General features: G+C 46.5%; 5 non-coding genes across 5 annotated transcripts; all 5 read left to right on the top strand.

Annotated features, from left to right (window-relative positions):
- Positions 1 to 1,532: 1,532 nt before the first annotated feature.
- On the top strand, positions 1,533 to 1,604 carry TRNAA-CGC (transfer RNA alanine (anticodon CGC)). The gene has a single exon. It is a non-coding gene; the product is annotated as a tRNA-Ala (tRNA).
- Positions 1,605 to 3,997: 2,393 nt separating this feature from the next.
- On the top strand, positions 3,998 to 4,069 carry TRNAA-CGC (transfer RNA alanine (anticodon CGC)). The gene has a single exon. It is a non-coding gene; the product is annotated as a tRNA-Ala (tRNA).
- Positions 4,070 to 6,458: 2,389 nt separating this feature from the next.
- Positions 6,459 to 6,530, top strand: TRNAA-CGC (transfer RNA alanine (anticodon CGC)). The gene has a single exon. It is a non-coding gene; the product is annotated as a tRNA-Ala (tRNA).
- Positions 6,531 to 11,373: 4,843 nt separating this feature from the next.
- TRNAA-CGC (transfer RNA alanine (anticodon CGC)) lies at positions 11,374 to 11,445 on the top strand. Its single transcript has one exon. It is a non-coding gene; the product is annotated as a tRNA-Ala (tRNA).
- Positions 11,446 to 16,286: 4,841 nt separating this feature from the next.
- On the top strand, positions 16,287 to 16,358 carry TRNAA-CGC (transfer RNA alanine (anticodon CGC)). The gene has a single exon. It is a non-coding gene; the product is annotated as a tRNA-Ala (tRNA).
- Positions 16,359 to 19,805: the final 3,447 nt, after the last annotated feature.

The following is a 19,805-nucleotide window of genomic DNA, read 5'->3' as shown; positions in this document are numbered from 1 at the left end:
TGCCATACTAAATCCTGTTCCTGAACGTCTTCTCTTTGGAGCCGATGATTGTGGACATGCACGGTGCACCATGCTTCAGTGTGATGTCTGCTTTTTTCATTGGAAGCCTGTTAGCCTGATCTCTTACCGGGATGACACAAGGCAGACTCGTTCAGACAGAGGGGCATTGGCTGAAAATAGTGTCTCCACCGGTCCCCCTGCTAGGCAGTGGTGTCATTCTGAGGTGCTGTGCACGCTCACCAACTATCACCCCCTCTGACCTTTCCCACCGCAGAACACCCTGAATGCATTCAGCGGGTTATGCTTCATTCTAGGGCTGCAATGGATCGCCTAGTGGCAAAACCAATGGAAGCACCATTGACCTTCCGCAGAATTCCACTGCTTGTCTGCCTAGAGAAGCGACATCTGCCGAGTGTGCTAGGGACACTCATGACGGCAGAGCTATAGAGTGGTGGGTCCACGTTGCTTTCCACTAGCCAGCAAATACAGAAGGACATCCGAAAGAGGTGTCAGTCTATCTAGCAACATATGTGGGCTTTCGGCTGGAGGAATTCCTGCGCGAAATGGTGCTATCTCATTTTTGGTGTTTGAAGACATACATATATATATATATATATATATATATTTATTTTTTCTCCATAACTACACTTCTCAAATCTGGGGCATCTATCCGAGATGGCTGTGTCACATTATGTGATGTCTCAGGCACCAACGTGATGAGATCGACCTGGCGCTTTAACTTTGTCATTGTAAGTAGTAAGATGTAATTTGGCAGTTGTCATGTTTTTTCATATGCACTACTGCAAACCCCTTTCCTTACTTAGCCCACTCCCTCCTGAAGCTTTTAGGTGTGATGAGGAAGCGTCCTCTCAGCGGGGATGTAGCTCAGTGGTAGAGCGCATGCTTTGCATGTATGAGGACCTGGGGCATTTCCACTTGTTTCTCTTTTTGACTGTCATATGATCTCTATCCACTAGATGGCCCTTTGAGCACAGTAATCCTCTGGTGGAAATCTTCCCCTGGAAGTCATCTCTTATGGAGAAGCAAAATGCACACTGCTTCAGTGTGACCATGAGGTTTTCCATTCTTGCTCCAGTTTTCCCTGCTCTTTTGCTAGTGCTTCACTCGGCAGAATGTTTTGACCAGAAGAGTTCTCCCTGAAAATTATGTCTGCGGGACAGACACACTGCATACCGAGGGGATGTAGCTCAGTGGTAGAGCACTTGCTTTGCATGGATGAGGCCCTGGGTCCAATCCCTGGCATCTCCAATTGTTTCCCTTTTTTTGACTGTCATATGGTCTCTGTCCACGAGATGGCTCTTTGAGCACGGTAATCCTCTGGTGGAATACTTCCCCTGGAAGTCATCTCTTATGGAGAAGCATAATGCACACTGCTTCAGCTGACCATGTGCTTTTCCAGTCTTGCTCCCGTTTTCCCTGGTCTTTTGCTAGTGCTTCAGTTGGCAGCATATTTTGACCGGAAGAATTCTCCCAGGAAAAGATGTCTGCAGGACAGGCCCACTGCACACCGAGGGGATGTAGCTCAGTGGTAGAGCGCATGCTTCGCATGTATGAGGTCCCGGGTTCAATCCCCGGCATCTCCATTTGCATAAACATCAGTGTGATTTTGTCCCGGTTATTTTGTATTTCACACTGCAACTCGGGCCATGATTATAGGATCATCGACATTCATATCTATTTGTCTGAGAAAACGCTGGTGCCCGTATGGCAAACCTGCCTATAATATATCACTGAGGTTTACGTCCCTGCCAGTGTCAACATCCTGTATGCCTTCACAATCACTACAAATAGAAATGCACAGAGAGAAACATCACACCACAGTTTTAACGGTGCAGAATCGTGAAAGTATTGGCATTGCCTTGCGTTTCTTTTCAGTCGATTGTTTTGGTTCCGAATGTATAGCTCCACCATTGTACCTTTGTAGCATATGATGCCTAGCTTTAAAAATAATTTGTTTTCACTGGATGTGGCCACAGATGTGCCTCTGTTGTCAACCTAAGTCGATCAGGTTCTGTAACTTGTTAGTTTTGAGCTGGAATATCCTACCAGCTCTGCTGCTGGGGCCTATCTCTGGCTTCTAAAAGCAAAAGTCTTGAACATATTGATATTTTTCATTAGTTGGTCAGGGGAATTGCATGGGGGGGCAGCCTTTCTGCATGTTTCTATGGACAACCAGACACAGGTGGCTCTAAAATGAAGTCTGCCATTTGGAAACTCCAATTCGACAGTTACCGTCAGTTCTGGGCGCTGTTAGTCCCAAGCAGCCAGCCAGCATCTGGTAGATTTCACAGTTCCTTGCTGGCAGTGGGGATGTAACTCAGTGGTAGAGCACATACTTGGGAAGTATGAGGCCACAGGTTCGATCCCAGGCATCTCCATGTGATATTTTTCCTCAATTGTGGGCTTTTTATCCTGTACATAGGAATTAGGATGATGTGTTCTTTTGCCATACTAAATCCTGTTCCTGAACGTCTTCTCTTTGGAGCCGATGATTGTGGACATGCACGGTGCACCATGCTTCAGTGTGATGTCTGCTTTTTTCATTGGAAGCCTGTTAGCCTGATCTCTTACCGGGATGACACAAGGCAGACTCGTTCAGACAGAGGGGCATTGACTGAAAATAGTGTCTCCACCGGTCCCCCTGCTAGGCAGTGGTGTCATTCTGAGGTGCTGTGCACGCTCACCAACTATCACCCCCTCTGACCTTTCCCACCGCAGAACACCCTGAATGCATTCAGCGGGTTATGCTTCATTCTAGGGCTGCAATGGATCGCCTAGTGGCAAAACCAATGGAAGCACCATTGACCTTCCGCAGAATTCCACTGCTTGTCTGCCTAGAGAAGCGACATCTGCCGAGTGTGCTAGGGACACTCATGACGGCAGAGCTATAGAGTGGTGGGTCCACGTTGCTTTCCACTAGCCAGCAAATACAGAAGGACATCCGAAAGAGGTGTCAGTCTATCTAGCAACATATGTGGGCTTTCGGCTGGAGGAATTCCTGCGCGAAATGGTGCTATCTCATTTTTGGTGTTTGAAGACATACATATATATATATATATATATATATATTTATTTTTTCTCCATAACTACACTTCTCAAATCTGGGGCATCTATCCGAGATGGCTGTGTCACATTATGTGATGTCTCAGGCACCAACGTGATGAGATCGACCTGGCGCTTTAACTTTGTCATTGTAAGTAGTAAGATGTAATTTGGCAGTTGTCATGTTTTTTCATATGCACTACTGCAAACCCCTTTCCTTACTTAGCCCACTCCCTCCTGAAGCTTTTAGGTGTGATGAGGAAGCGTCCTCTCAGCGGGGATGTAGCTCAGTGGTAGAGCGCATGCTTTGCATGTATGAGGACCTGGGGCATTTCCACTTGTTTCTCTTTTTGACTGTCATATGATCTGTATCCACTAGATGGCCCTTTGAGCACAGTAATCCTCTGGTGGAAATCTTCCCCTGGAAGTCATCTCTTATGGAGAAGCAAAATGCACACTGCTTCAGTGTGACCATGAGGTTTTCCATTCTTGCTCCAGTTTTCCCTGCTCTTTTGCTAGTGCTTCACTCGGCAGAATGTTTTGACCAGAAGAGTTCTCCCTGAAAATTATGTCTGCGGGACAGACACACTGCATACCGAGGGGATGTAGCTCAGTGGTAGAGCACTTGCTTTGCATGGATGAGGCCCTGGGTCCAATCCCTGGCATCTCCAATTGTTTCCCTTTTTTTGACTGTCATATGGTCTCTGTCCACGAGATGGCTCTTTGAGCACGGTAATCCTCTGGTGGAATACTTCCCCTGGAAGTCATCTCTTATGGAGAAGCATAATGCACACTGCTTCAGCTGACCATGTGCTTTTCCAGTCTTGCTCCCGTTTTCCCTGGTCTTTTGCTAGTGCTTCAGTTGGCAGCATATTTTGACCGGAAGAATTCTCCCAGGAAAAGATGTCTGCAGGACAGGCCCACTGCACACTGAGGGGATGTAGCTCAGTGGTAGAGCGCATGCTTCGCATGTATGAGGTCCCGGGTTCAATCCCCGGCATCTCCATTTGCATAAACATCAGTGTGATTTTGTCCCGGTTATTTTGTATTTCACACTGCAACTCGGGCCATGATTATAGGATCATCGACATTCATATCTATTTGTCTGAGAAAACGCTGGTGCCCGTATGGCAAACCTGCCTATAATATATCACTGAGGTTTACGTCCCTGCCAGTGTCAACATCCTGTATGCCTTCACAATCACTACAAATAGAAATGCACAGAGAGAAACATCACACCACAGTTTTAACGGTGCAGAATCGTGAAAGTATTGGCATTGCCTTGCGTTTCTTTTCAGTCGATTGTTTTGGTTCCGAATGTATAGCTCCACCATTGTACCTTTGTAGCATATGATGCCTAGCTTTAAAAATAATTTGTTTTCACTGGATGTGGCCACAGATGTGCCTCTGTTGTCAACCTAAGTCAATCAGGTTCTGTAACTTGTTAGTTTTGAGCTGGAATATCCTACCAGCTCTGCTGCTGGGGCCTATCTCTGGCTTCTAAAAGCAAAAGTCTTGAACATATTGATATTTTTCATTAGTTGGTCAGGGGAATTGCATGGGGGGGCAGCCTTTCTGCATGTTTCTATGGACAACCAGACACAGGTGGCTCTAAAATGAAGTCTGCCATTTGGAAACTCCAATTCGACAGTTACCGTCAGTTCTGGGCGCTGTTAGTCCCAAGCAGCCAGCCAGCATCTGGTAGATTTCACAGTTCCTTGCTGGCAGTGGGGATGTAACTCAGTGGTAGAGCACATACTTGGGAAGTATGAGGCCACAGCTTCGATCCCAGGCATCTCCATGTGATATTTTTCCTCAATTGTGGGCTTTTTATCCTGTACATAGGAATTAGGATGATGTGTTCTTTTGCCATACTAAATCCTGTTCCTGAACGTCTTCTCTTTGGAGCCGATGATTGTGGACATGCACGGTGCACCATGCTTCAGTGTGATGTCTGCTTTTTTCATTGGAAGCCTGTTAGCCTGATCTCTTACCGGGATGACACAAGGCAGACTCGTTCAGACAGAGGGGCATTGGCTGAAAATAGTGTCTCCACCGGTCCCCCTGCTAGGCAGTGGTGTCATTCTGAGGTGCTGTGCACGCTCACCAACTATCACCCCCTCTGACCTTTCCCACCGCAGAACACCCTGAATGCATTCAGCGGGTTATGCTTCATTCTAGGGCTGCAATGGATCGCCTAGTGGCAAAACCAATGGAAGCACCATTGACCTTCCGCAGAATTCCACTGCTTGTCTGCCTAGAGAAGCGACATCTGCCGAGTGTGCTAGGGACACTCATGACGGCAGAGCTATAGAGTGGTGGGTCCACGTTGCTTTCCACTAGCCAGCAAATACAGAAGGACATCCGAAAGAGGTGTCAGTCTATCTAGCAACATATGTGGGCTTTCGGCTGGAGGAATTCCTGCGCGAAATGGTGCTATCTCATTTTTGGTGTTTGAAGACATACATATATATATATATATATGTATTTATTTTTTCTCCATAACTACACTTCTCAAATCTGGGGCATCTATCCGAGATGGCTGTGTCACATTATGTGATGTCTCAGGCACCAACGTGATGAGATCGACCTGGCGCTTTAACTTTGTCATTGTAAGTAGTAAGATGTAATTTGGCAGTTGTCATGTTTTTTCATATGCACTACTGCAAACCCCTTTCCTTACTTAGCCCACTCCCTCCTGAAGCTTTTAGGTGTGATGAGGAAGCGTCCTCTCAGCGGGGATGTAGCTCAGTGGTAGAGCGCATGCTTTGCATGTATGAGGACCTGGGGCATTTCCACTTGTTTCTCTTTTTGACTGTCATATGATCTCTATCCACTAGATGGCCCTTTGAGCACAGTAATCCTCTGGTGGAAATCTTCCCCTGGAAGTCATCTCTTATGGAGAAGCAAAATGCACACTGCTTCAGTGTGACCATGAGGTTTTCCATTCTTGCTCCAGTTTTCCCTGCTCTTTTGCTAGTGCTTCACTCGGCAGAATGTTTTGACCAGAAGAGTTCTCCCTGAAAATTATGTCTGCGGGACAGACACACTGCATACCGAGGGGATGTAGCTCAGTGGTAGAGCACTTGCTTTGCATGGATGAGGCCCTGGGTCCAATCCCTGGCATCTCCAATTGTTTCCCTTTTTTTGACTGTCATATGGTCTCTGTCCACGAGATGGCTCTTTGAGCACGGTAATCCTCTGGTGGAATACTTCCCCTGGAAGTCATCTCTTATGGAGAAGCATAATGCACACTGCTTCAGCTGACCATGTGCTTTTCCAGTCTTGCTCCCGTTTTCCCTGGTCTTTTGCTAGTGCTTCAGTTGGCAGCATATTTTGACCGGAAGAATTCTCCCAGGAAAAGATGTCTGCAGGACAGGCCCACTGCACACCGAGGGGATGTAGCTCAGTGGTAGAGCGCATGCTTCGCATGTATGAGGTCCCGGGTTCAATCCCCGGCATCTCCATTTGCATAAACATCAGTGTGATTTTGTCCCGGTTATTTTGTATTTCACACTGCAACTCGGGCCATGATTATAGGATCATCGACATTCATATCTATTTGTCTGAGAAAACGCTGGTGCCCGTATGGCAAACCTGCCTATAATATATCACTGAGGTTTACGTCCCTGCCAGTGTCAACATCCTGTATGCCTTCACAATCACTACAAATAGAAATGCACAGAGAGAAACATCACACCACAGTTTTAACGGTGCAGAATCGTGAAAGTATTGGCATTGCCTTGCGTTTCTTTTCAGTCGATTGTTTTGGTTCCGAATGTATAGCTCCACCATTGTACCTTTGTAGCATATGATGCCTAGCTTTAAAAATAATTTGTTTTCACTGGATGTGGCCACAGATGTGCCTCTGTTGTCAACCTAAGTCGATCAGGTTCTGTAACTTGTTAGTTTTGAGCTGGAATATCCTACCAGCTCTGCTGCTGGGGCCTATCTCTGGCTTCTAAAAGCAAAAGTCTTGAACATATTGATATTTTTCATTAGTTGGTCAGGGGAATTGCATGGGGGGGCAGCCTTTCTGCATGTTTCTATGGACAACCAGACACAGGTGGCTCTAAAATGAAGTCTGCCATTTGGAAACTCCAATTCGACAGTTACCGTCAGTTCTGGGCGCTGTTAGTCCCAAGCAGCCAGCCAGCATCTGGTAGATTTCACAGTTCCTTGCTGGCAGTGGGGATGTAACTCAGTGGTAGAGCACATACTTGGGAAGTATGAGGCCACAGGTTCGATCCCAGGCATCTCCATGTGATATTTTTCCTCAATTGTGGGCTTTTTATCCTGTACATAGGAATTAGGATGATGTGTTCTTTTGCCATACTAAATCCTGTTCCTGAACGTCTTCTCTTTGGAGCCGATGATTGTGGACATGCACGGTGCACCATGCTTCAGTGTGATGTCTGCTTTTTTCATTGGAAGCCTGTTAGCCTGATCTCTTACCGGGATGACACAAGGCAGACTCGTTCAGACAGAGGGGCATTGGCTGAAAATAGTGTCTCCACCGGTCCCCCTGCTAGGCAGTGGTGTCATTCTGAGGTGCTGTGCACGCTCACCAACTATCACCCCCTCTGACCTTTCCCACCGCAGAACACCCTGAATGCATTCAGCGGGTTATGCTTCATTCTAGGGCTGCAATGGATCGCCTAGTGGCAAAACCAATGGAAGCACCATTGACCTTCCGCAGAATTCCACTGCTTGTCTGCCTAGAGAAGCGACATCTGCCGAGTGTGCTAGGGACACTCATGACGGCAGAGCTATAGAGTGGTGGGTCCACGTTGCTTTCCACTAGCCAGCAAATACAGAAGGACATCCGAAAGAGGTGTCAGTCTATCTAGCAACATATGTGGGCTTTCGGCTGGAGGAATTCCTGCGCGAAATGGTGCTATCTCATTTTTGGTGTTTGAAGACATACATATATATATATATATATGTATTTATTTTTTCTCCATAACTACACTTCTCAAATCTGGGGCATCTATCCGAGATGGCTGTGTCACATTATGTGATGTCTCAGGCACCAACGTGATGAGATCGACCTGGCGCTTTAACTTTGTCATTGTAAGTAGTAAGATGTAATTTGGCAGTTGTCATGTTTTTTCATATGCACTACTGCAAACCCCTTTCCTTACTTAGCCCACTCCCTCCTGAAGCTTTTAGGTGTGATGAGGAAGCGTCCTCTCAGCGGGGATGTAGCTCAGTGGTAGAGCGCATGCTTTGCATGTATGAGGACCTGGGGCATTTCCACTTGTTTCTCTTTTTGACTGTCATATGATCTCTATCCACTAGATGGCCCTTTGAGCACAGTAATCCTCTGGTGGAAATCTTCCCCTGGAAGTCATCTCTTATGGAGAAGCAAAATGCACACTGCTTCAGTGTGACCATGAGGTTTTCCATTCTTGCTCCAGTTTTCCCTGCTCTTTTGCTAGTGCTTCACTCGGCAGAATGTTTTGACCAGAAGAGTTCTCCCTGAAAATTATGTCTGCGGGACAGACACACTGCATACCGAGGGGATGTAGCTCAGTGGTAGAGCACTTGCTTTGCATGGATGAGGCCCTGGGTCCAATCCCTGGCATCTCCAATTGTTTCCCTTTTTTTGACTGTCATATGGTCTCTGTCCACGAGATGGCTCTTTGAGCACGGTAATCCTCTGGTGGAATACTTCCCCTGGAAGTCATCTCTTATGGAGAAGCATAATGCACACTGCTTCAGCTGACCATGTGCTTTTCCAGTCTTGCTCCCGTTTTCCCTGGTCTTTTGCTAGTGCTTCAGTTGGCAGCATATTTTGACCGGAAGAATTCTCCCAGGAAAAGATGTCTGCAGGACAGGCCCACTGCACACCGAGGGGATGTAGCTCAGTGGTAGAGCGCATGCTTCGCATGTATGAGGTCCCGATCTCCATTTGCATAAACATCAGTGTGATTTTGTCCCGGTTATTTTGTATTTCACACTGCAACTCGGGCCATGATTATAGGATCATCGACATTCATATCTATTTGTCTGAGAAAACGCTGGTGCCCGTATGGCAAACCTGCCTATAATATATCACTGAGGTTTACGTCCCTGCCAGTGTCAACATCCTGTATGCCTTCACAATCACTACAAATAGAAATGCACAGAGAGAAACATCACACCACAGTTTTAACGGTGCAGAATCGTGAAAGTATTGGCATTGCCTTGCGTTTCTTTTCAGTCGATTGTTTTGGTTCCGAATGTATAGCTCTACCATTGTACCTTTGTAGCATATGATGCCTAGCTTTAAAAATAATTTGTTTTCACTGGATGTGGCCACAGATGTGCCTCTGTTGTCAACCTAAGTCGATCAGGTTCTGTAACTTGTTAGTTTTGAGCTGGAATATCCTACCAGCTCTGCTGCTGGGGCCTATCTCTGGCTTCTAAAAGCAAAAGTCTTGAACATATTGATATTTTTCATTAGTTGGTCAGGGGAATTGCATGGGGGGGCAGCCTTTCTGCATGTTTCTATGGACAACCAGACACAGGTGGCTCTAAAATGAAGTCTGCCATTTGGAAACTCCAATTCGACAGTTACCGTCAGTTCTGGGCGCTGTTAGTCCCAAGCAGCCAGCCAGCATCTGGTAGATTTCACAGTTCCTTGCTGGCAGTGGGCATGTAACTCAGTGGTAGAGCACATACTTGGGAAGTATGAGGCCACAGGTTCGATCCCAGGCATCTCCATGTGATATTTTTCCTCAATTGTGGGCTTTTTATCCTGTACATAGGAATTAGGATGATGTGTTCTTTTGCCATACTAAATCCTGTTCCTGAACGTCTTCTCTTTGGAGCCGATGATTGTGGACATGCACGGTGCACCATGCTTCAGTGTGATGTCTGCTTTTTTCATTGGAAGCCTGTTAGCCTGATCTCTTACCGGGATGACACAAGGCAGACTCGTTCAGACAGAGGGGCATTGGCTGAAAATAGTGTCTCCACCGGTCCCCCTGCTAGGCAGTGGTGTCATTCTGAGGTGCTGTGCACGCTCACCAACTATCACCCCCTCTGACCTTTCCCACCGCAGAACACCCTGAATGCATTCAGCGGGTTATGCTTCATTCTAGGGCTGCAATGGATCGCCTAGTGGCAAAACCAATGGAAGCACCATTGACCTTCCGCAGAATTCCACTGCTTGTCTGCCTAGAGAAGCGACATCTGCCGAGTGTGCTAGGGACACTCATGACGGCAGAGCTATAGAGTGGTGGGTCCACGTTGCTTTCCACTAGCCAGCAAATACAGAAGGACATCCGAAAGAGGTGTCAGTCTATCTAGCAACATATGTGGGCTTTCGGCTGGAGGAATTCCTGCGCGAAATGGTGCTATCTCATTTTTGGTGTTTGAAGACATACATATATATATATATATATATATATATATATTTATTTTTTCTCCATAACTACACTTCTCAAATCTGGGGCATCTATCCGAGATGGCTGTGTCACATTATGTGATGTCTCAGGCACCAACGTGATGAGATCGACCTGGCGCTTTAACTTTGTCATTGTAAGTAGTAAGATGTAATTTGGCAGTTGTCATGTTTTTTCATATGCACTACTGCAAACCCCTTTCCTTACTTAGCCCACTCCCTCCTGAAGCTTTTAGGTGTGATGAGGAAGCGTCCTCTCAGCGGGGATGTAGCTCAGTGGTAGAGCGCATGCTTTGCATGTATGAGGACCTGGGGCATTTCCACTTGTTTCTCTTTTTGACTGTCATATGATCTCTATCCACTAGATGGCCCTTTGAGCACAGTAATCCTCTGGTGGAAATCTTCCCCTGGAAGTCATCTCTTATGGAGAAGCAAAATGCACACTGCTTCAGTGTGACCATGAGGTTTTCCATTCTTGCTCCAGTTTTCCCTGCTCTTTTGCTAGTGCTTCACTCGGCAGAATGTTTTGACCAGAAGAGTTCTCCCTGAAAATTATGTCTGCGGGACAGACACACTGCATACCGAGGGGATGTAGCTCAGTGGTAGAGCACTTGCTTTGCATGGATGAGGCCCTGGGTCCAATCCCTGGCATCTCCAATTGTTTCCCTTTTTTTGACTGTCATATGGTCTCTGTCCACGAGATGGCTCTTTGAGCACGGTAATCCTCTGGTGGAATACTTCCCCTGGAAGTCATCTCTTATGGAGAAGCATAATGCACACTGCTTCAGCTGACCATGTGCTTTTCCAGTCTTGCTCCCGTTTTCCCTGGTCTTTTGCTAGTGCTTCAGTTGGCAGCATATTTTGACCGGAAGAATTCTCCCAGGAAAAGATGTCTGCAGGACAGGCCCACTGCACACCGAGGGGATGTAGCTCAGTGGTAGAGCGCATGCTTCGCATGTATGAGGTCCCGGGTTCAATCCCCGGCATCTCCATTTGCATAAACATCAGTGTGATTTTGTCCCGGTTATTTTGTATTTCACACTGCAACTCGGGCCATGATTATAGGATCATCGACATTCATATCTATTTGTCTGAGAAAACGCTGGTGCCCGTATGGCAAACCTGCCTATAATATATCACTGAGGTTTACGTCCCTGCCAGTGTCAACATCCTGTATGCCTTCACAATCACTACAAATAGAAATGCACAGAGAGAAACATCACACCACAGTTTTAACGGTGCAGAATCGTGAAAGTATTGGCATTGCCTTGCGTTTCTTTTCAGTCGATTGTTTTGGTTCCGAATGTATAGCTCCACCATTGTACCTTTGTAGCATATGATGCCTAGCTTTAAAAATAATTTGTTTTCACTGGATGTGGCCACAGATGTGCCTCTGTTGTCAACCTAAGTCGATCAGGTTCTGTAACTTGTTAGTTTTGAGCTGGAATATCCTACCAGCTCTGCTGCTGGGGCCTATCTCTGGCTTCTAAAAGCAAAAGTCTTGAACATATTGATATTTTTCATTAGTTGGTCAGGGGAATTGCATGGGGGGGCAGCCTTTCTGCATGTTTCTATGGACAACCAGACACAGGTGGCTCTAAAATGAAGTCTGCCATTTGGAAACTCCAATTCGACAGTTACCGTCAGTTCTGGGCGCTGTTAGTCCCAAGCAGCCAGCCAGCATCTGGTAGATTTCACAGTTCCTTGCTGGCAGTGGGGATGTAACTCAGTGGTAGAGCACATACTTGGGAAGTATGAGGCCACAGGTTCGATCCCAGGCATCTCCATGTGATATTTTTCCTCAATTGTGGGCTTTTTATCCTGTACATAGGAATTAGGATGATGTGTTCTTTTGCCATACTAAATCCTGTTCCTGAACGTCTTCTCTTTGGAGCCGATGATTGTGGACATGCACGGTGCACCATGCTTCAGTGTGATGTCTGCTTTTTTCATTGGAAGCCTGTTAGCCTGATCTCTTACCGGGATGACACAAGGCAGACTCGTTCAGACAGAGGGGCATTGGCTGAAAATAGTGTCTCCACCGGTCCCCCTGCTAGGCAGTGGTGTCATTCTGAGGTGCTGTGCACGCTCACCAACTATCACCCCCTCTGACCTTTCCCACCGCAGAACACCCTGAATGCATTCAGCGGGTTATGCTTCATTCTAGGGCTGCAATGGATCGCCTAGTGGCAAAACCAATGGAAGCACCATTGACCTTCCGCAGAATTCCACTGCTTGTCTGCCTAGAGAAGCGACATCTGCCGAGTGTGCTAGGGACACTCATGACGGCAGAGCTATAGAGTGGTGGGTCCACGTTGCTTTCCACTAGCCAGCAAATACAGAAGGACATCCGAAAGAGGTGTCAGTCTATCTAGCAACATATGTGGGCTTTCGGCTGGAGGAATTCCTGCGCGAAATGGTGCTATCTCATTTTTGGTGTTTGAAGACATACATATATATATATATATATGTATTTATTTTTTCTCCATAACTACACTTCTCAAATCTGGGGCATCTATCCGAGATGGCTGTGTCACATTATGTGATGTCTCAGGCACCAACGTGATGAGATCGACCTGGCGCTTTAACTTTGTCATTGTAAGTAGTAAGATGTAATTTGGCAGTTGTCATGTTTTTTCATATGCACTACTGCAAACCCCTTTCCTTACTTAGCCCACTCCCTCCTGAAGCTTTTAGGTGTGATGAGGAAGCGTCCTCTCAGCGGGGATGTAGCTCAGTGGTAGAGCGCATGCTTTGCATGTATGAGGACCTGGGGCATTTCCACTTGTTTCTCTTTTTGACTGTCATATGATCTCTATCCACTAGATGGCCCTTTGAGCACAGTAATCCTCTGGTGGAAATCTTCCCCTGGAAGTCATCTCTTATGGAGAAGCAAAATGCACACTGCTTCAGTGTGACCATGAGGTTTTCCATTCTTGCTCCAGTTTTCCCTGCTCTTTTGCTAGTGCTTCACTCGGCAGAATGTTTTGACCAGAAGAGTTCTCCCTGAAAATTATGTCTGCGGGACAGACACACTGCATACCGAGGGGATGTAGCTCAGTGGTAGAGCACTTGCTTTGCATGGATGAGGCCCTGGGTCCAATCCCTGGCATCTCCAATTGTTTCCCTTTTTTTGACTGTCATATGGTCTCTGTCCACGAGATGGCTCTTTGAGCACGGTAATCCTCTGGTGGAATACTTCCCCTGGAAGTCATCTCTTATGGAGAAGCATAATGCACACTGCTTCAGCTGACCATGTGCTTTTCCAGTCTTGCTCCCGTTTTCCCTGGTCTTTTGCTAGTGCTTCAGTTGGCAGCATATTTTGACCGGAAGAATTCTCCCAGGAAAAGATGTCTGCAGGACAGGCCCACTGCACACCGAGGGGATGTAGCTCAGTGGTAGAGCGCATGCTTCGCATGTATGAGGTCCCGATCTCCATTTGCATAAACATCAGTGTGATTTTGTCCCGGTTATTTTGTATTTCACACTGCAACTCGGGCCATGATTATAGGATCATCGACATTCATATCTATTTGTCTGAGAAAACGCTGGTGCCCGTATGGCAAACCTGCCTATAATATATCACTGAGGTTTACGTCCCTGCCAGTGTCAACATCCTGTATGCCTTCACAATCACTACAAATAGAAATGCACAGAGAGAAACATCACACCACAGTTTTAACGGTGCAGAATCGTGAAAGTATTGGCATTGCCTTGCGTTTCTTTTCAGTCGATTGTTTTGGTTCCGAATGTATAGCTCTACCATTGTACCTTTGTAGCATATGATGCCTAGCTTTAAAAATAATTTGTTTTCACTGGATGTGGCCACAGATGTGCCTCTGTTGTCAACCTAAGTCGATCAGGTTCTGTAACTTGTTAGTTTTGAGCTGGAATATCCTACCAGCTCTGCTGCTGGGGCCTATCTCTGGCTTCTAAAAGCAAAAGTCTTGAACATATTGATATTTTTCATTAGTTGGTCAGGGGAATTGCATGGGGGGGCAGCCTTTCTGCATGTTTCTATGGACAACCAGACACAGGTGGCTCTAAAATGAAGTCTGCCATTTGGAAACTCCAATTCGACAGTTACCGTCAGTTCTGGGCGCTGTTAGTCCCAAGCAGCCAGCCAGCATCTGGTAGATTTCACAGTTCCTTGCTGGCAGTGGGCATGTAACTCAGTGGTAGAGCACATACTTGGGAAGTATGAGGCCACAGGTTCGATCCCAGGCATCTCCATGTGATATTTTTCCTCAATTGTGGGCTTTTTATCCTGTACATAGGAATTAGGATGATGTGTTCTTTTGCCATACTAAATCCTGTTCCTGAACGTCTTCTCTTTGGAGCCGATGATTGTGGACATGCACGGTGCACCATGCTTCAGTGTGATGTCTGCTTTTTTCATTGGAAGCCTGTTAGCCTGATCTCTTACCGGGATGACACAAGGCAGACTCGTTCAGACAGAGGGGCATTGGCTGAAAATAGTGTCTCCACCGGTCCCCCTGCTAGGCAGTGGTGTCATTCTGAGGTGCTGTGCACGCTCACCAACTATCACCCCCTCTGACCTTTCCCACCGCAGAACACCCTGAATGCATTCAGCGGGTTATGCTTCATTCTAGGGCTGCAATGGATCGCCTAGTGGCAAAACCAATGGAAGCACCATTGACCTTCCGCAGAATTCCACTGCTTGTCTGCCTAGAGAAGCGACATCTGCCGAGTGTGCTAGGGACACTCATGACGGCAGAGCTATAGAGTGGTGGGTCCACGTTGCTTTCCACTAGCCAGCAAATACAGAAGGACATCCGAAAGAGGTGTCAGTCTATCTAGCAACATATGTGGGCTTTCGGCTGGAGGAATTCCTGCGCGAAATGGTGCTATCTCATTTTTGGTGTTTGAAGACATACATATATATATATATATATATATATATATTTATTTTTTCTCCATAACTACACTTCTCAAATCTGGGGCATCTATCCGAGATGGCTGTGTCACATTATGTGATGTCTCAGGCACCAACGTGATGAGATCGACCTGGCGCTTTAACTTTGTCATTGTAAGTAGTAAGATGTAATTTGGCAGTTGTCATGTTTTTTCATATGCACTACTGCAAACCCCTTTCCTTACTTAGCCCACTCCCTCCTGAAGCTTTTAGGTGTGATGAGGAAGCGTCCTCTCAGCGGGGATGTAGCTCAGTGGTAGAGCGCATGCTTTGCATGTATGAGGACCTGGGGCATTTCCACTTGTTTCTCTTTTTGACTGTCATATGATCTCTATCCACTAGATGGCCCTTTGAGCACAGTAATCCTCTGGTGGAAATCTTCCCCTGGAAGTCATCTCTTATGGAGAAGCAAAATGCACACTGCTTCAGTGTGACCATGAGGTTTTCCATTCTTGCTCCAGTTTTCCCTGCTCTTTTGCTAGTGCTTCACTCGGCAGAATGTTTTGACCAGAAGAGTTCTCCCTGAAAATTATGTCTGCGGGACAGACACACTGCATACCGAGGGGATGTAGCTCAGTGGTAGAGCACTTGCTTTGCATGGATGAGGCCCTGGGTCCAATCCCTGGCATCTCCAATTGTTTCCCTTTTTTTGACTGTCATATGGTCTCTGTCCACGAGATGGCTCTTTGAGCACGGTAATCCTCTGGTGGAATACTTCCCCTGGAAGTCATCTCTTATGGAGAAGCATAATGCACACTGCTTCAGCTGACCATGTGCTTTTCCAGTCTTGCTCCCGTTTTCCCTGGTCTTTTGCTAGTGCTTCAGTTGGCAGCATATTTTGACCGGAAGAATTCTCCCAGGAAAAGATGTCTGCAGGACAGGCCCACTGCACACCGAGGGGATGTAGCTCAGTGGTAGAGCGCATGCTTCGCATGTATGAGGTCCCGGGTTCAATCCCCGGCATCTCCATTTGCATAAACATCAGTGTGATTTTGTCCCGGTTATTTTGTATTTCACACTGCAACTCGGGCCATGATTATAGGATCATCGACATTCATATCTATTTGTCTGAGAAAACGCTGGTGCCCGTATGGCAAACCTGCCTATAATATATCACTGAGGTTTACGTCCCTGCCAGTGTCAACATCCTGTATGCCTTCACAATCACTACAAATAGAAATGCACAGAGAGAAACATCACACCACAGTTTTAACGGTGCAGAATCGTGAAAGTATTGGCATTGCCTTGCGTTTCTTTTCAGTCGATTGTTTTGGTTCCGAATGTATAGCTCCACCATTGTACCTTTGTAGCATATGATGCCTAGCTTTAAAAATAATTTGTTTTCACTGGATGTGGCCACAGATGTGCCTCTGTTGTCAACCTAAGTCGATCAGGTTCTGTAACTTGTTAGTTTTGAGCTGGAATATCCTACCAGCTCTGCTGCTGGGGCCTATCTCTGGCTTCTAAAAGCAAAAGTCTTGAACATATTGATATTTTTCATTAGTTGGTCAGGGGAATTGCATGGGGGGGCAGCCTTTCTGCATGTTTCTATGGACAACCAGACACAGGTGGCTCTAAAATGAAGTCTGCCATTTGGAAACTCCAATTCGACAGTTACCGTCAGTTCTGGGCGCTGTTAGTCCCAAGCAGCCAGCCAGCATCTGGTAGATTTCACAGTTCCTTGCTGGCAGTGGGGATGTAACTCAGTGGTAGAGCACATACTTGGGAAGTATGAGGCCACAGGTTCGATCCCAGGCATCTCCATGTGATATTTTTCCTCAATTGTGGGCTTTTTATCCTGTACATAGGAATTAGGATGATGTGTTCTTTTGCCATACTAAATCCTGTTCCTGAACGTCTTCTCTTTGGAGCCGATGATTGTGGACATGCACGGTGCACCATGCTTCAGTGTGATGTCTGCTTTTTTCATTGGAAGCCTGTTAGCCTGATCTCTTACCGGGATGACACAAGGCAGACTCGTTCAGACAGAGGGGCATTGGCTGAAAATAGTGTCTCCACCGGTCCCCCTGCTAGGCAGTGGTGTCATTCTGAGGTGCTGTGCACGCTCACCAACTATCACCCCCTCTGACCTTTCCCACCGCAGAACACCCTGAATGCATTCAGCGGGTTATGCTTCATTCTAGGGCTGCAATGGATCGCCTAGTGGCAAAACCAATGGAAGCACCATTGACCTTCCGCAGAATTCCACTGCTTGTCTGCCTAGAGAAGCGACATCTGCCGAGTGTGCTAGGGACACTCATGACGGCAGAGCTATAGAGTGGTGGGTCCACGTTGCTTTCCACTAGCCAGCAAATACAGAAGGACATCCGAAAGAGGTGTCAGTCTATCTAGCAACATATGTGGGCTTTCGGCTGGAGGAATTCCTGCGCGAAATGGTGCTATCTCATTTTTGGTGTTTGAAGACATACATATATATATATATATATGTATTTATTTTTTCTCCATAACTACACTTCTCAAATCTGGGGCATCTATCCGAGATGGCTGTGTCACATTATGTGATGTCTCAGGCACCAACGTGATGAGATCGACCTGGCGCTTTAACTTTGTCATTGTAAGTAGTAAGATGTAATTTGGCAGTTGTCATGTTTTTTCATATGCACTACTGCAAACCCCTTTCCTTACTTAGCCCACTCCCTCCTGAAGCTTTTAGGTGTGATGAGGAAGCGTCCTCTCAGCGGGGATGTAGCTCAGTGGTAGAGCGCATGCTTTGCATGTATGAGGACCTGGGGCATTTCCACTTGTTTCTCTTTTTGACTGTCATATGATCTCTATCCACTAGATGGCCCTTTGAGCACAGTAATCCTCTGGTGGAAATCTTCCCCTGGAAGTCATCTCTTATGGAGAAGCAAAATGCACACTGCTTCAGTGTGACCATGAGGTTTTCCATTCTTGCTCCAGTTTTCCCTGCTCTTTTGCTAGTGCTTCACTCGGCAGAATGTTTTGACCAGAAGAGTTCTCCCTGAAAATTATGTCTGCGGGACAGACACACTGCATACCGAGGGGATGTAGCTCAGTGGTAGAGCACTTGCTTTGCATGGATGAGGCCCTGGGTCCAATCCCTGGCATCTCCAATTGTTTCCCTTTTTTTGACTGTCATATGGTCTCTGTCCACGAGATGGCTCTTTGAGCACGGTAATCCTCTGGTGGAATACTTCCCCTGGAAGTCATCTCTTATGGAGAAGCATAATGCACACTGCTTCAGCTGACCATGTGCTTTTCCAGTCTTGCTCCCGTTTTCCCTGGTCTTTTGCTAGTGCTTCAGTTGGCAGCATATTTTGACCGGAAGAATTCTCCCAGGAAAAGATGTCTGCAGGACAGGCCCACTGCACACCGAGGGGATGTAGCTCAGTGGTAGAGCGCATGCTTCGCATGTATGAGGTCCCGATCTCCATTTGCATAAACATCAGTGTGATTTTGTCCCGGTTATTTTGTATTTCACACTGCAACTCGGGCCATGATTATAGGATCATCGACATTCATATCTATTTGTCTGAGAAAACGCTGGTGCCCGTATGGCAAACCTGCCTATAATATATCACTGAGGTTTACGTCCCTGCCAGTGTCAACATCCTGTATGCCTTCACAATCACTACAAATAGAAATGCACAGAGAGAAACATCACACCACAGTTTTAACGGTGCAGAATCGTGAAAGTATTGGCATTGCCTTGCGTTTCTTTTCAGTCGATTGTTTTGGTTCCGAATGTATAGCTCCACCATTGTACCTTTGTAGCATATGATGCCTAGCTTTAAAAATAATTTGTTTTCACTGGATGTGGCCACAGATGTGCCTCTGTTGTCAACCTAAGTCGATCAGGTTCTGTAACTTGTTAGTTTTGAGCTGGAATATCCTACCAGCTCTGCTGCTGGGGCCTATCTCTGGCTTCTAAAAGCAAAAGTCTTGAACATATTGATATTTTTCATTAGTTGGTCAGGGGAATTGCATGGGGGGGCAGCCTTTCTGCATGTTTCTATGGACAACCAGACACAGGTGGCTCTAAAATGAAGTCTGCCATTTGGAAACTCCAATTCGACAGTTACCGTCAGTTCTGGGCGCTGTTAGTCCCAAGCAGCCAGCCAGCATCTGGTAGATTTCACAGTTCCTTGCTGGCAGTGGGCATGTAACTCAGTGGTAGAGCACATACTTGGGAAGTATGAGGCCACAGGTTCGATCCCAGGCATCTCCATGTGATATTTTTCCTCAATTGTGGGCTTTTTATCCTGTACATAGGAATTAGGATGATGTGTTCTTTTGCCATACTAAATCCTGTTCCTGAACGTCTTCTCTTTGGAGCCGATGATTGTGGACATGCACGGTGCACCATGCTTCAGTGTGATGTCTGCTTTTTTCATTGGAAGCCTGTTAGCCTGATCTCTTACCGGGATGACACAA

This window comes from Ambystoma mexicanum (genome assembly GCF_040938575.1).
Source record: "Ambystoma mexicanum isolate Mex_15411 chromosome 12 unlocalized genomic scaffold, UKY_AmexF1_1 Mex_chr12_unloc.1, whole genome shotgun sequence".
NCBI lineage: Eukaryota > Metazoa > Chordata > Amphibia > Caudata > Ambystomatidae > Ambystoma > Ambystoma mexicanum.
This window is presented reverse-complemented; position numbering and strand designations above follow the sequence as displayed.